The sequence below is a fragment of the Heliangelus exortis genome, chromosome 10 (assembly GCF_036169615.1).
Source record: "Heliangelus exortis chromosome 10, bHelExo1.hap1, whole genome shotgun sequence".
Taxonomy (NCBI): domain Eukaryota; kingdom Metazoa; phylum Chordata; class Aves; order Apodiformes; family Trochilidae; genus Heliangelus; species Heliangelus exortis.
In genome coordinates this window covers 9,720,169-9,733,880 of record NC_092431.1, presented here as the reverse complement: position 1 = coordinate 9,733,880, position 13,712 = coordinate 9,720,169, and the positions used below count along the sequence as shown (strand labels likewise).

Genomic DNA, 13,712 nt, shown 5'->3' with positions numbered 1-13,712 from the left:
TTCCATATATACAAAGTCTAGACTTGGCATTTTGTAAACAATAATAAAGGAGAAAATCCAAAGGGAAGTGAAGGGAACTGGAGCACTGAGAGGCTATGAGGCTCAGTCATTTCAGACAAATAGGAAGAGCAATCACCAAGAGCTTAACCTGACACAGTCAGGTTAAAATTAATGTTATGCATGTCTTTGGCATCTTTTTCTTTGATACAGATCAGCTCTTGGAACCACCTCAGGACACAGCTGTCACAAGGTGTAAAGACGTCCTGTTGGCTCCAAGTCACAGCAGCGGAGGTTGGTGGGAGGGCTCCTTTTGGGGTCAGACAGGGTGGTGTGGGTGGGCACACTCACACATCCCCGGAGCTGCTTGGGGGCCGCAGAGGCTCCTGTTCTGCAGAGCAGCGTAAACACACCAACAGCCCAAAGCTCTCATCGCGCTGACATCAAACATGATTCACTTATTTAAACCTGAGTGTTTGCATAAACGCTCCTTTGAGCTCTAGGGAAAGAAGTGCAGGAGAGATCAAGGAGCTGAAAAAAGTGAACCCAGGACAGCAGAAAGTCCCAGAGAAGATTAAAAGTTCACAAGCCACGAGAACAGACAAACTTTCCCAGAGAGGGAAAAGCTCTTCCTTTCCCCAGAGGAGACTTGTTTTGTTTATCTGAGGTTTCTGCTGTGTGCTTTCAGCTGTCTCCATGTTTGGGGGCTTGTTTTGATTCAGCTACATCTGAAGTGAGAGACTTTTAGGCTTCCTGGTTGGTTTCGGTTTTTTTTAAGGTCTCAAATTGTTGTTGGTTGGTTTTGTTGGAGTTTTTTTGTTTGTTTGTTTTGAGGGTGGAGTTTTTGGGGTTTTTTTGGGGTTGGTTTGGGGGTTTTTTGGGGTTTTTTTTTGGTGGTTTTTTGGTTTTTTGGTGGTTTTTTGTTTTTTTTTTTTTTTTTTTTTTTGTGTGTGTGTGTTTTTTTAATTTGACCTTACTTGTTAAATATCCCTTTTTCCAGCAGAACCAACTAACTTTGGAAATAGAATTGTTTTTTGTAACCAGGTGGAGTTCCACCCCTATGCACTCAGCATTATTCACTGTGGCTCTCATCCAGAATTTTCCCCAAGACTCTTCAGGGTGGATTTCATTCCTGTTAAGCTAAAAACAAGATGCTGTGGCCTGACCAAGCCTCTTGCCTCCTTTCAGCTCTTCTGGTTCTCCCTGCAGAACCCACCCTGCACACATCATCCCCTGTCCAAGGAGACTCACAGCTTGTCGTAGTCCTAATGGCACACACATGGTGCAGATAAAGGCATCAGGCAAGGAGATGAGTCCAGTGTATTCACAGAAGCTTCTCAGCTTGAATATTTTTTTACCCTCCAAGCAGCAGATCTTTTCATTTTCCAAGGGGTATTCTTTGATAATGCTGTGTGTTAACAGAGTTGAAATCAGTTAGCTCCTAACATTTTCAGCTATTTCTTTTCTTGTGTCTGTATCTCCTACACCCAGCAGCAACATCCAGTAAGTATTTCACTCTATTCCCTAGCACAAACTTGGCTTGCAAGAATAAATCTCACTCTCCACAAGGTCAATTTCTTTCTGTTTGATCTATCCTAAGTGCCAGCAGCAGAACAGCCTCCAAGAGTGGCCCCTCTGCAGCTCAACTCCTCCCCACCACTTCCCCAGCAACACTCTGCAGCCCTGCTTCTCCTTATCTAATGACTGTGCCTTTTACATTATTTATCTTATTTTCAGCTCCTCTCATTTTATTATTTCCTGACTGCAGCCCACCCTGCTTGCACGGCTGAAAGGATGTCTTTTCATTTGGTCTACACCAGCAGTAGGCAGGCAGCTGGCTTGCTGTGTGCTCATGAAGCAGGAGTCCTTGAATAATGACACGACTTGGCTCCCAAGGCTGATTCCTTTGGCAGCTTCCCCTTCTCCTCTTTATCCTCCTGCTGGAACAGGACAGCTTATGGCTTTGGCCTCTTAAAACCCCTCTACCAGGTGGTTGTGCAGCTGCAGTGCCTGGCTGCTGGAGGCCCCATCCCTTCCTGGCCCCATCCCCTGCTTGGGCAGAGATGCTGGGCTTGGGACCCAGGGCCTGATACTGTCTCAACAGTGAGGATGGGCACCACTGGCACACAGTGCTGACAGCACTGTCTGAAACCACACAAGGATGTCTGTCTGTCAAACCCTTCCCCTTGGCTGTCAAAAACCTTAAGGACAGCCCCAGCAGGTGATGTGCAGCATGGTTTGGGGCAGGCTCCCTTCCACTGGTCTCTTTGGGCAGGGGATGAGTGCTGCAGCACTGCTCTGCTGAGGACCAGTTCAGCAGCTGGGCCCATAAAACCTGTCAAACTGACACAGCACACACAGAGGAAAACCAAAGAAGTCATTCTTTCCATAGCCAGCTAGCAATCCATGTGATTCTTTCTTTTCCTGTCAGAGTAAATAACCATTTTGTTAAACTTATTTCACTTTTTGTGAGCATCTTCTTTGCACCAGCTATTGCACATTCAGAATGCTAAAATGGTTTGGGTTGGAAAGGACTTTAAATAGTTCCAACCCTCTGACAGGGACACCTCCCACTAGACCATCTTGCTCCAAGCCCCATCTGACCTGGTGTGTTTACTTACAGGGAAGGAGCATCCACAACCTCCTTGGGCAACATATTTCAGTGTCTCACTGAAAGAATTTCTTCCTAACTTCTAGCCTAAATCTACTCTCTTCCAGTTTTAAGCCATTACGCCTTGTCCTGTCACTATATGCCCTTGTTACAAGTCTTGCCCCAGCTGAACAACCCCGACCCCTTCAGACTGTCTTCATGGGAGAGGTGCTCCAGCCCTCTGATCATTTTCATGTTCCTCCTCTTGTTCTGCTCCAATAGCTCTATGTCCTTCTTGTTGTTTAGAACTGGACATACTACTCCAGGTACATTTCTTTCGAGAATTTCAAGCCTTCTTTCCAAATCTGGTACCAAAGTATTTCTTACCAAGACCTGGCTGGTTAAAAAACACAAACATATAGATCATACCCCACCCTTAGCCATCAACATTACCAGTGTGAAGATAAGGATCTTAAACTTGTACTTTGTAATATACACATGCCCATGAAAGAAGACTGAATTACACCCTAGCAATGCTCCTTATCCTCATTGCACATTACCCTCCATCTATCTGTCAGCCAGGATTTAGCCTGCAAAGGAGCCAGGGATGAAGTGACAATCTCTCACTGTACTGAGCCCTGGAAAGAAATGCAAGAAAGTTGTACTTACTTCAGCTTGCAAGAAAGGGAGAGCCAAGGAATTTAGAAAAGGCAATGAACTCGGTGTAACTGTGAAAAAAAAAAAAAAACCAAAACTAAAAAAAACCCCACCTCATCTAAGGACACAAAATGTTTTAAATTTCAGTATACTCCAAAACCAGGCCAAGGTCACTAGAGAAAACCCATCAAACAAACACAAAATAAACAAAAAAACCAAAAAAAACATGTGCAGGTTATTAAAAATATTGTGCATGCTTTAAAGTGGGATGGTGCAGCTGATGGGCTGACCATGGGCACTATATTATAAACTTGCCTCCAAAAGAACCCTGGAGCAGACTGCGAGAGCACAGACATTCCCACAAAACAGCAAACTGCTTAATCTAAGGAAGCTTCCTTATGCCAGAATTTTCAGATAAGTCTGAAATATTTCTTCATTCCCTACTACATATTTGTGCAGAAAACATTTAAACTTATCTAACTGCATCAGCTCCTTAGTAAAAATAACACTGAGCATCAGAATGAGACTGGAGAGCCTTGCCTGTGAAAGGCTGAAGCTCTAGTGGTTTGTGAATGATTTGCCAATGAGAGGAAGTGGAAGTCTCTTCCACTGCTTTATCATCATCGTATTTTATTAATCAACCCAATAGTACATGGTAAAAACTGAAATATTCCTACAAAGCTGTCACAGGTGGGAAAAAACTACTCCTGGTTGTTTTATTTTAAACAAACTCTACAGTAGCTCCCATTGTTTGTTTGTTTTTCCCCCCAGACTAGACAGCATGTGGCTTATGAGCCACACTGATAGAAGCGATAAAGCTCCTGCCAGATCTGATTGATGACAGCACTAGGAAACACTGTGAAGGTCACACTAATTCTCTCTTTGCAGCTGCTCCTTGTGAGAAATGGTACAGCAAAATAAAATCTGGATCTGTTAATTGCTAATAAAAGGTAAATTCCCTCCTTGCCTTGCCTTCCAGTTCTGAACAACAAGAATGCCATAAGCATGTGTAACCAATGAGAGAACAGATAAGTTTTAAAGAAATAATTAAACATACTTCAATGAACAACAGAAAAAAATCACCCACAACAAATCACCAAATATTGAGCTTTTACACATTTGAAGACACTGCATAGTAGTATAGCATGAAAACAGCATTTTAAAGAGCTTTTACTATTTACTTCTCTGCAAAACCGAGATAACATACTGCTACCTACTCTGTGAAGGAGTATTATCTCCAGTGATGAGAATACACATGAATTAACCTCCTTTGCCATAGGCCATTCATTCTAACTGAAACAAGTAAACATGGTCATTAAAAGTGACTACCCTCTCAGAATAAATTCAGCCAAACTAGATCAAAAGCCAGTCAAGCAGGACACCAAAATCTTGTTTTCCATAAATGTTTAAATGTGATTAGGACAGTGATAAGAGTCTTCGGGGAATTCACATACATGATACAATTACAGTGCCCTAATCAATAATACATATTCAGTGCAACTCACAGCAATTACCTCACAAACACAAAATGCTATATTTCTTGGGGTAAAATGCTGTTATCTTTGAGATATCAGCTACACCATAGATTAAATTTAAAGCCACTTCTGTACTCTTTTTCTGGAACTTATTATTAATGGATGGAATTTTTTTTATTCAACCCTCTGTACTCATGATTTTGGCATAGTGATTACCAACATCTCTCCCAGAGAAAGACAGCTTTTATCACTCCGCTCAAAAATAGACAATGGCAGAAAGATGCTGACTGCAGTAATCCCCCAGATAGTAAAAAAAATGCCACCACTATGTCAAACCCATAAATAAAGTCCTCTTAAGAATTTCTTTCCTTAATTTCACCACAGATTGGCCCTTTTCAGAGCCAAGTGTATTCTCCCAGGGCTCATATAAGAGAGGTGATCAACATCAGCTCATTTGGACACCGCTGTGTGTGAAGGGTGCTCAGCACCTCAAGCAGTCAAACCTAACTACAAGCCATATGTAATGACTGACTCTCTGTTAAGGTGCCAGAAGGGTAAATTATGGCAGACAACTCTATTTTTCTACCACTCAGGATTTCATTTCTTACCATCCCTCTGGAAAACAGACCTGATAGCCTAAAAGGTTTATTTGTTATCTGCTATAAGGTATCTCCCTTTCCAAAACACCCAATTATGTTTCTGCAATACTCTTCATTAGCATTACTGCCACCAGCAAGTTTTTTGTGACCTGGAGAGTCAAGAGTTAACTTTTAATCTGAAAGTAAGAGCAATTTAATCTATACATATTATTTTACAGTGCTGGTGCATATGCAGTACACATTCAGATCGCACATCTATGTAGATGGGTAGGTGCAGCCTGACAGTCATTCTGGTGTAACCTGCATACCACAGCTGTGTGTTTTCATGCCTGATCATAGTGTTGACAGATTAGTCTCAGTATTGCTTTAAACAGATACTCTCCCAAAAGACATCTCGTGTGAAAAAAAGTTTGAAATTGCTCTACGGCCAGCTCAGGATGCTTCAGAGTAGAAAAGCTAGCTCCTCCCAGTTGTCACTAGATAACTCTAATTGATATATAATAGGAGTATAGTCAAGACTTAGCTTTTCCAATTCTGTTTCAGAATTCACAGTAACTCTGTAGTCCTTCAGTTGACCTCCGGTTTTGGTCTTGGTTTGGTTTGGGGTTTTTTTGGTTCAGTTTGTTGGAAGTCTAAGAACGTATTATATTAGAGTATATTAAAACCTGGAAGATTATCTACTGAGTGTGTCACACATTCACCTGCCCAGCCCAGACAAATTAAATACTGTGTTTGTCAATAAACTGATGAATCAGAGGAAATTCAGGGTCATACCAGTAGCTATATGTCATTGACATCTGAACCAAGTTGGATTGTGTAACTGGAAAGGATGCATAAATTTTTGAAGAGTTGAAACAGTAGGCTTTAGTGTGACTTAAAACTGTAATAGCATAGAATGAACTGAACTGAATGGGAGTTTGGAAGCACAAGTCCTTGCATCCCACCCTCTCACTTCATCAAGAAATCTCTTGCAAATGAATATAAAGCACATCCCTTCCTCTGCCTCGCCCCCTCCCCGCAAAACAAAGAGCGTGCTCTGAACAATGCAGTTAACCGGGCAGCTGCTGGGTACCACGCTCCCTCTGACTGACATATCAGATACCAAACTTTTCTAAATGGATGGAAATTAAATCAGTCGACACCAGATTGCATAAAGCATCCCCGAGCCACTGCTTCTTTGTCCAGTAGCAATCTCTGAAGGAAGTCTACAGTCAGCAGCAGGGCAAGACAATTCCTGATCTGACCTTATAGCAGCTCCTTTTTGCACCACTGAAAGGAATAGCACAATTAGTCATATGTGGCCCAAATACAGCTTGCTCCCTTTGAGACTTCAATATTATTTTTTTTTATTATGTCTCTGACATTATCCCCTCAATTTTGAGACCTTCAGGAGATGAAAATTAAAAATCTCTCCAATAAGGTTATAGGATTTTAAAATCATGTGAGTGGATGACCTATTGAAGTATCCTCGGACTTGACTCCTCCTTTGTGCCACTGCTGTTAGAAACACTGCAATTTCAACACCACAGATTTTCTAAATCCCTTCATCTAAAAATCAACTGAGACTCAAGAACACCAAAAGCCACTTTGAATTTTGCTGACATACTTCCTAGGAAGAACCAAAGAGCGCCCCATATCACCAAAGGCAGTGAATCTGCTCATTGTTCTGTGTGCAGGTTTGTCACTGCAATCCCTGGCTACCCAGACACACAAAGAAAACTGTAGATGCTTCTATTCAGAATCTATTTCAAATTCTTCATAAACCCATCTGGTGTCCTATAGCCACTGTTGTCCCTCGGGCTCTAATGTGGGATTTGCTTCTTTTCCACCCCAGCTCCAAAAAGAAAAAGGAATTGTTCAAAAGGAGCGAAGTTCTTCCTATGCAAACCACCAGGAGGCAGAAGGGATGACTGAAGGGCAAGCGCCCATATAGGAGAATGCTGATGGATGGATCCATCTGGCTGCCAAGCTGTCTCCCCTGTCCCTTGTCTCCCCTGCACCAATCCAGAGAAGATAAAAAGAACTTCATAATGCTGCTACTGTCATAAATGAAAAAAAAGTGGCCATGTACCACTGGGAGCAGATAGTGACAGAACACCTGCAAGGGTGAGACACTAGTTATGGAAAATAACTCTGAGAGCTGAACCAAGCCATGCTGTGAAATTATTTTCACGGTGAAAACAAAACAAAACAAAACAAAACAACTGCACAAAGAACAGCAGATTTCATCAGCTTAGGAAGCCTTGGACTGCAGTACAAGATTTAATTAGCTCTCTGGCTTTGAGACGTATTATTGTCTAGTCAAATCTCAGACGGAAAGATCAGTGATTGCAAAGGTATGACAAAACAGGCACAGACACAACAAGTATTTGCATCAAACTGATCATATAGGATCCAGAGGGGAGATCAGCTAAATACTTCTCTATTCCTGACATCTGTCTTGTCATGCCTCTCAGAAGTGTGCATTCATTCATCTACACTGACTTTCTGGGCAGGTGAATGTCTCCGTTTCTGAGGGCTGCCTGCCTGAATCCATTCACCTCCTCCAACTCCAGAGCTTGTACTTTATAAAGCAACGTCTGCTTTTGGCCGTTTATCTGGCTCTTTTGCTGCCTGTTATTTTCTTACCGGCTAAATCTTTGGCAACTTCCCTAAATTCCCCCCACAGAAGACACATAACGCACGCAGAGTTAAAACTGAGTTTCCAAAAAAACCCTCAGTGGAAGAAATCAAAATACGTCCCTGTGAACTAACCAGCTGCCTACCAATGGCAGGCTGCTGCTGGGTGCTAATCTCTGCTCAACAGGAAATAAAAAGGAGGGAGTCGGACGGGGAAGCCAACGGGACAGATTTGCAAGGATGGTTCTGTTCGCTTTTGCCCTTACTGAATCCACGGCTGTAACATGATGTAATCCCTCCGCTATGATGAAACGGGTTCAAATGGCAGTCTGGAAAGAGACCACCTCTTACCACCCTAAAAGGCAGAAAATAATGAAACCCGCAGCTGTTAAAAGCAGCAGACCGGACTCCCCCCGGCTGCCAGGCCGGTGCCTTTCCCTGGGAAGGGATGCGAGCTCGGGATCACAGAGCGTGTAATCCCTGAGGATCTCAGCCGGATTTCTGCCCTTTCAGAGCCCGGGCAGGGGCCGCACCGTGCAGCGCTGCCGGGGAGGTGGGGAGCCGAGGGGGAAGCAGCGCCCGGAGCTGCCGCCTCCTGATGCTCGGGCTCCCTCGCAGCTTTTTCCATGTGCTTCTCCCGGCCAGGAAAACGAGTGAGACTTCTTTTTTTTTAGGTTTTTTTTAATCTTTTTTTCCAGTAAGCAGTTTTGAACTGCTAGGACGGGGCTGCCTAGAGCAGCAGCAGCAGCGGAGAAAGCCCTTTTTAGAATCCAGCCCTTCCCTTCCCCTTTTTTTTTTTTTCCCCCCCCTTCTTTTTTCCCTCCCCGCCCACGGAGCTCGGGAGACAGATGCTGCCTGGAGCGAAAGGGGAGCGAGCGGGACCATCTTACCTCTCAGGCCGTCCTGCCGCGGCTGCCGGCACAAATCGGGCTCGGCGCAGCACCAGGGACGGGCGCAGTTAGAGCCGCGCAGCGCAGCTCCAGCCGCGCAGCGCTGCCAGCACCGCGCCGCGCCGCGCAACGGGGCGCCGGGGAGAGGCGGGACGGAGCGGAGGGGCCGGCCCACCCGCTCCTACCGCCCCCGGGCCCAGCAGCCCCCGCCCCGCGGGGAGGGGACGAGGGCGAGGCGGGGCCAGCGGAACAAAGGAGGGGGGGGGGGGGGGCGCTCAGCATCCCCTCGGGAGGGGTCTGGGGTGCGGCAGCCCCCGGACAAGGGGGCTCTGAGGAGCGCAGCTGCCCCCCAGGCAAGGGCTGGTGAGCCGCAGTGCCCTTCCACCCCCTATGAGGCAATTGCTGGCAGTTCAGACATGGGCTTCCTGGTTGGATGTTTGGGTTTTTTTCCCAGATAAATTGCTGAAATATTGCGATGCCATAACTGGAGCTCCAGTGTGGTCCATCCCCCTTCCCCTCGATGCCCTTGAAGTCCCTGGCATTCACCTGTAGGGGAATAACCCAAAGTATGGAACAGGAGCAGACAGAATATATTGCCATTCATCTAAAGCCACAATTGAAGCCCTTTTGTTGAAATGGTGTAAAATCATGCACAGACACAACATTGATTTAAAGCTGGGTTTCCTTGCCTTAGTTTAGCTCAATACAAGCCAGATTTAAATCACGAGAGCACGCTTAGACAGTTCATGTTGATTAAAGTTCATACTGATGAAAATTGCCCTCTGAGAGCTTAAAGCAGACTTCAGTTTTAACAAAATTGCAGGTTGAACCAGTGTAAACTTGTATGTGGAAAACACAGGTAAAACATGTTCCAACTTTGACAAGTTCATTTATTTTGTTTCTTCTCTGTCCATAAAGAAATTGGAAAGCTGAGGCTACAGAGGAATGTTACTAAAGGAAGATCACCAGTTAAGGCAACAATATTTCTTCAAGTCCATCTGGGTGTTAGAGTACCCTTTTCTTTCAACTGTAACAGTTGGCTGCACACGTGTTCTCTTGTGTGAAGCATTCTACATAAAAATTCTCCGTTCTTTGTATTCTGTACAAGCTTGCAGTTTGTTACTGTACATTGTAGAGTATACAACTCACTAAGCATCTTCTATTTTTGGTGAATTAAATTTAGTTTGATCTGGACAAGTTTAATGTGGTTTTCTGTCCTGTCTCATCACCCTCAGTTATTCCAGTAGGGTGATACCCAAAGTAACAGGTTCAACCAGGGCAAATTCTATTTATTCAGCATTTACAATGTGTGGCCCACTAGGGCATGCATGAGATCACTGCAGACCGAACCATGAGTGCTGAATTCACAATAGACCAAATTTTTTTAGCCTAAGGTCTCACTTTCAGCTGAAAGAGATTCTTGTATGCCTTTGGGTATGGGCAGGGAAGGACTTGTCTACCAGATGAGCTCTTCTGACAGGAGCAGCCTGCTCCTACCTGCCTTTTTTCATTCTGCTTGTTAGGAGCTGGCAGGAGTGGGGTTTGGAATATTTATAAATCGTGATTTTTCTGGCAATATTAAAGAGCTTAGTCAGCTTTAGATTCTCTTCTCCATGGTTCAATTGCATTCAGCTGTTGCTGTCTTTGAGCTACTTTATTTGTATCACAACCTGGTCACTACAGAGAGCAATCCTAAAGTTTGCTGTAAAAGCACAGCTCTTGGCTGCTCCAGCTCATGCTGCGTAATCATTGCATAGCACTACTGATTTTTATGCTTTAAGAGAGCACTTCAAGGATTCAGTGGCCTTTCTGCCACCCATTTAATAAATTTTAATGACTGCATTATATTAAGTAACACTTCAGTGTATGGCCTCTGCCTGCCCTAAGATGGTGTGTGGCCCCTCTGCAGAGTGCTTGGTTCTAGCAGTACTGAAGAGTCCTCTTTTTTCCACAAAGATGTCCTGAAGATGTTAGGGAGCTGATCGTCGAAGAAATGCGTATGAGAAGTTGTCATCATGAGACAGGCAAGAAAATAAGCACATTATGACCTATGCCAGGTGAGAAGTGAGATAACAAATGATTTGGTCTTTGGTTGTTTTTTGTAAGGACTCATCTTCTGGTGGTAACTCCACATGGACTAAAGCATAAGCCACCTATCACAAAGACAAACATCAGAGAGCACAAACAGTTCCCTTTGAAGACAAACGCTCTCTAAAGCTGAAAAACTCAAAAGCATTTTTTTCTTATTTGAACTCTCAGCTTCCAAAATGCTGCATTTTAAAATGGCATCCCTGAGTTGTGGCATTCTGAGTTTGTCTGTATGCAGTCCATAAGCTGCTTCAGCTGCAAATTAAACCTTAGTGTTTCAGTCAATTTCTTTTCCATGAGTCTTAATGACACTCCTGAAACACAAAATACATTTTTCAGAACTAAAAGGAACAGCTAATAATTCACCTCAAACACAATATGATCAAAATAAATTGATTACTAAGAGTTTCTCGCATGGAAACTTAAGTCATGTCATTAATAGGAAATCTGTGGCTCACAGCAAGTGTACGTCATACTTTGCACCCAATAAACAACTTCAACTAATATCCTTATAACACAAAGTAGCAGAAGGCAATTTTGTATAAATCTCCCTATTTGAAACACACACCGTCCATGTTTGACAAAGCATTTTCTAGACTTAAGATGAATCATCCATGCAATGTTTCAAATATTGTCTTTATACTCAACATTTCACAATAAATTCCTTCTCTGTCAAGGGTAACTACACAATTTTAGGCAGTCAAGCTTTAGGCATGACTTGATGAAGCTTAGTGGTATGGATGCCCTTTTCTTCCTGTAATCTTTTTAGTACTGCTTATCACACACACACACACACACACACAAAAAAAAAAAAAAAAAAAAAAAAAAAAATCAGAGCAAAAAGGAAAAATAATTTGTAGTCCCACGAGTAATGTCTCTACATATAGTTTTTTACAAGATTAGGACTTAACCATCAGATAACCTTCAGTGTGTTGAAGGAGAAAAGTCGTGACAATGACAGGCCATATTTATTACTATCTTTAGGATGTACTTAAAAGAGTTACTATGCATGTTTTAAGACTTCTTTCCCTTGGAAAACCAACATTAAATGAAATCTGAGAAAAACAGACATAGGAAAAAGAAATGTCAAACCTTTTGTTGTGATTTATGTCTTATAAGGAAATCCAAGTGATTTGGATTTGGCCCACTCAAATAACATAAAAGGCAGGAAAACACTACTTTAAGCGTTTAAAAGTATGGGTCAGTTTTTAAAGATGCATTCAATTCCACATCAAATCTGCTTTGGACTGAGTCCATTAGCAGACAACTTGCTGGTGCAAGAGGCCCTGAAACCTCAGCAACATCCTGGTGAGAAAATAAGCATAAGAAAAGCTACTGGATGATGTAAGTGATGACTGGAATCCCTCAAAAGTCTGCTCAGTACTTTTCAGTAGGACCTTTCAAGATGTTTCTACAAGAATGTAGTAGGAGGGATTTGGTTTGGTTTTTGTTTCTGTCTTTTTGTTTGGGGTTTTTGGTTTTTTTTTTCAGTATATTAAACATGAAATCATAAATGTAAGAGACTGAAATTGTAGATGGTATCTTCTTGTGATGTGGTACCAGAAAGCCTGTCAACACAATCTGCCTCTTTGGGGGTTTTTTGGGGGTTGGATGAGGTATTTTTGTTTGAGTAGACATAAAAAAAGTACCATTGTCAAAACACTGGCTTAATGTACCAGATATTGCCCCTGTGCAGAAATCCCTGGTGTGTTGGGCAGGGGAGATGAAGGGTCCCTGGAGTGAACCTTGCCTCAGCTGCCTCCCATGTGCATCTCCTGCCCTCACATTGAGTTGGCTGGGGAAGAATGGATGGTCCTAGGGAACAGTGAAAAACAGCCAAAAATACTGTGCAATCTGGGCTGTCAGGAGAGGGAGTGATATTACAGTCATTGAGACTCACATCAGATGGCAGGATTTCAAAAATAGATGGCAGGTTAAGAAGCTTTCAGAATAAAATCAGATACTTTGAAACCGTGACTTTTCTGTAAGGAAAAAATCAGTGTTTCTACAGCTGTCTCAGACACTTGAAAACAAACTAGGAATAAATGTTACCACTCACAGCAGAAAGCCCTTGATAAAATGTGTTTTTTCCCTTCTTTATTACATATTGTGACCCTGTTACTGCAGAATCTGTTGTTATTAATACTCTCATACACGTAATCTTTCTGGGTTTTTTTCAAGAGTATTTTTTGAGGTACCTCTTCAGAGGAAGTAGTTTTTTCCTGGAACACACATACTTTTCAAGTTTGCCAGGGAAAAAAAAAAGTCATATTTTATATGCCCCTTTAAAATTTGTTTCACAAATCTCACAGTGCTTAGTATATATGTTATCTAAAAGGTTTGCTTATACAGTTAAAACATTTCTATAGAAATACCATTCACCTTTCTGAAGAAAGCAAATTTGAAGAAGTATGCATTAAAGAAACTTTAAGAGAGAGATTATGCAGCTTTTATATAATGCACAGGCCTCTCCTTACTTGCTACACAGAGAGGTTTCCTGTGCAGGAAAACTATTTGCAGTCATCTTCTTTCCACAGAGACGTAAAATATCTTAAATTAGGTTCTTCGTTTCACTGCCAATTGATTTTGAATCCGGGTAAAGGCAGGAATATATTCAAAAGGATAACATACGCTTTATAGAAGCTTAATGTGTAGTTAAGAATGGTTAATTTATATTCATATTCTTCTGTTTCAGCTAAAGATAAACAAACAACCCCTCCTGATTTCAGTTTTAGAAGAATTTCCATATAATCTGACCTTTGCAGTTTTGTGAGGATAAGACTGACAGTGATTTCAG

General features: G+C 42.5%; 1 protein-coding gene across 2 annotated transcripts in view; it reads right to left on the bottom strand.

Annotated features, from left to right (window-relative positions):
* AFAP1 (actin filament associated protein 1) overlaps positions 1 to 9,034 on the bottom strand; it is a 101,697-nt gene extending 92,663 nt beyond the window's left edge. The window contains exon 1 of one of the 2 annotated variants that reach the window (XM_071753438.1): positions 8,828 to 9,034. The gene's annotated coding sequence lies outside the window, so the exon portion shown is untranslated. The remainder of the gene's footprint in view (positions 1 to 8,827) is intronic. The other variant, XM_071753439.1, reaches the window with a different exon arrangement.
* Between the last annotated feature and the right edge of the window lie 4,678 nt (positions 9,035 to 13,712).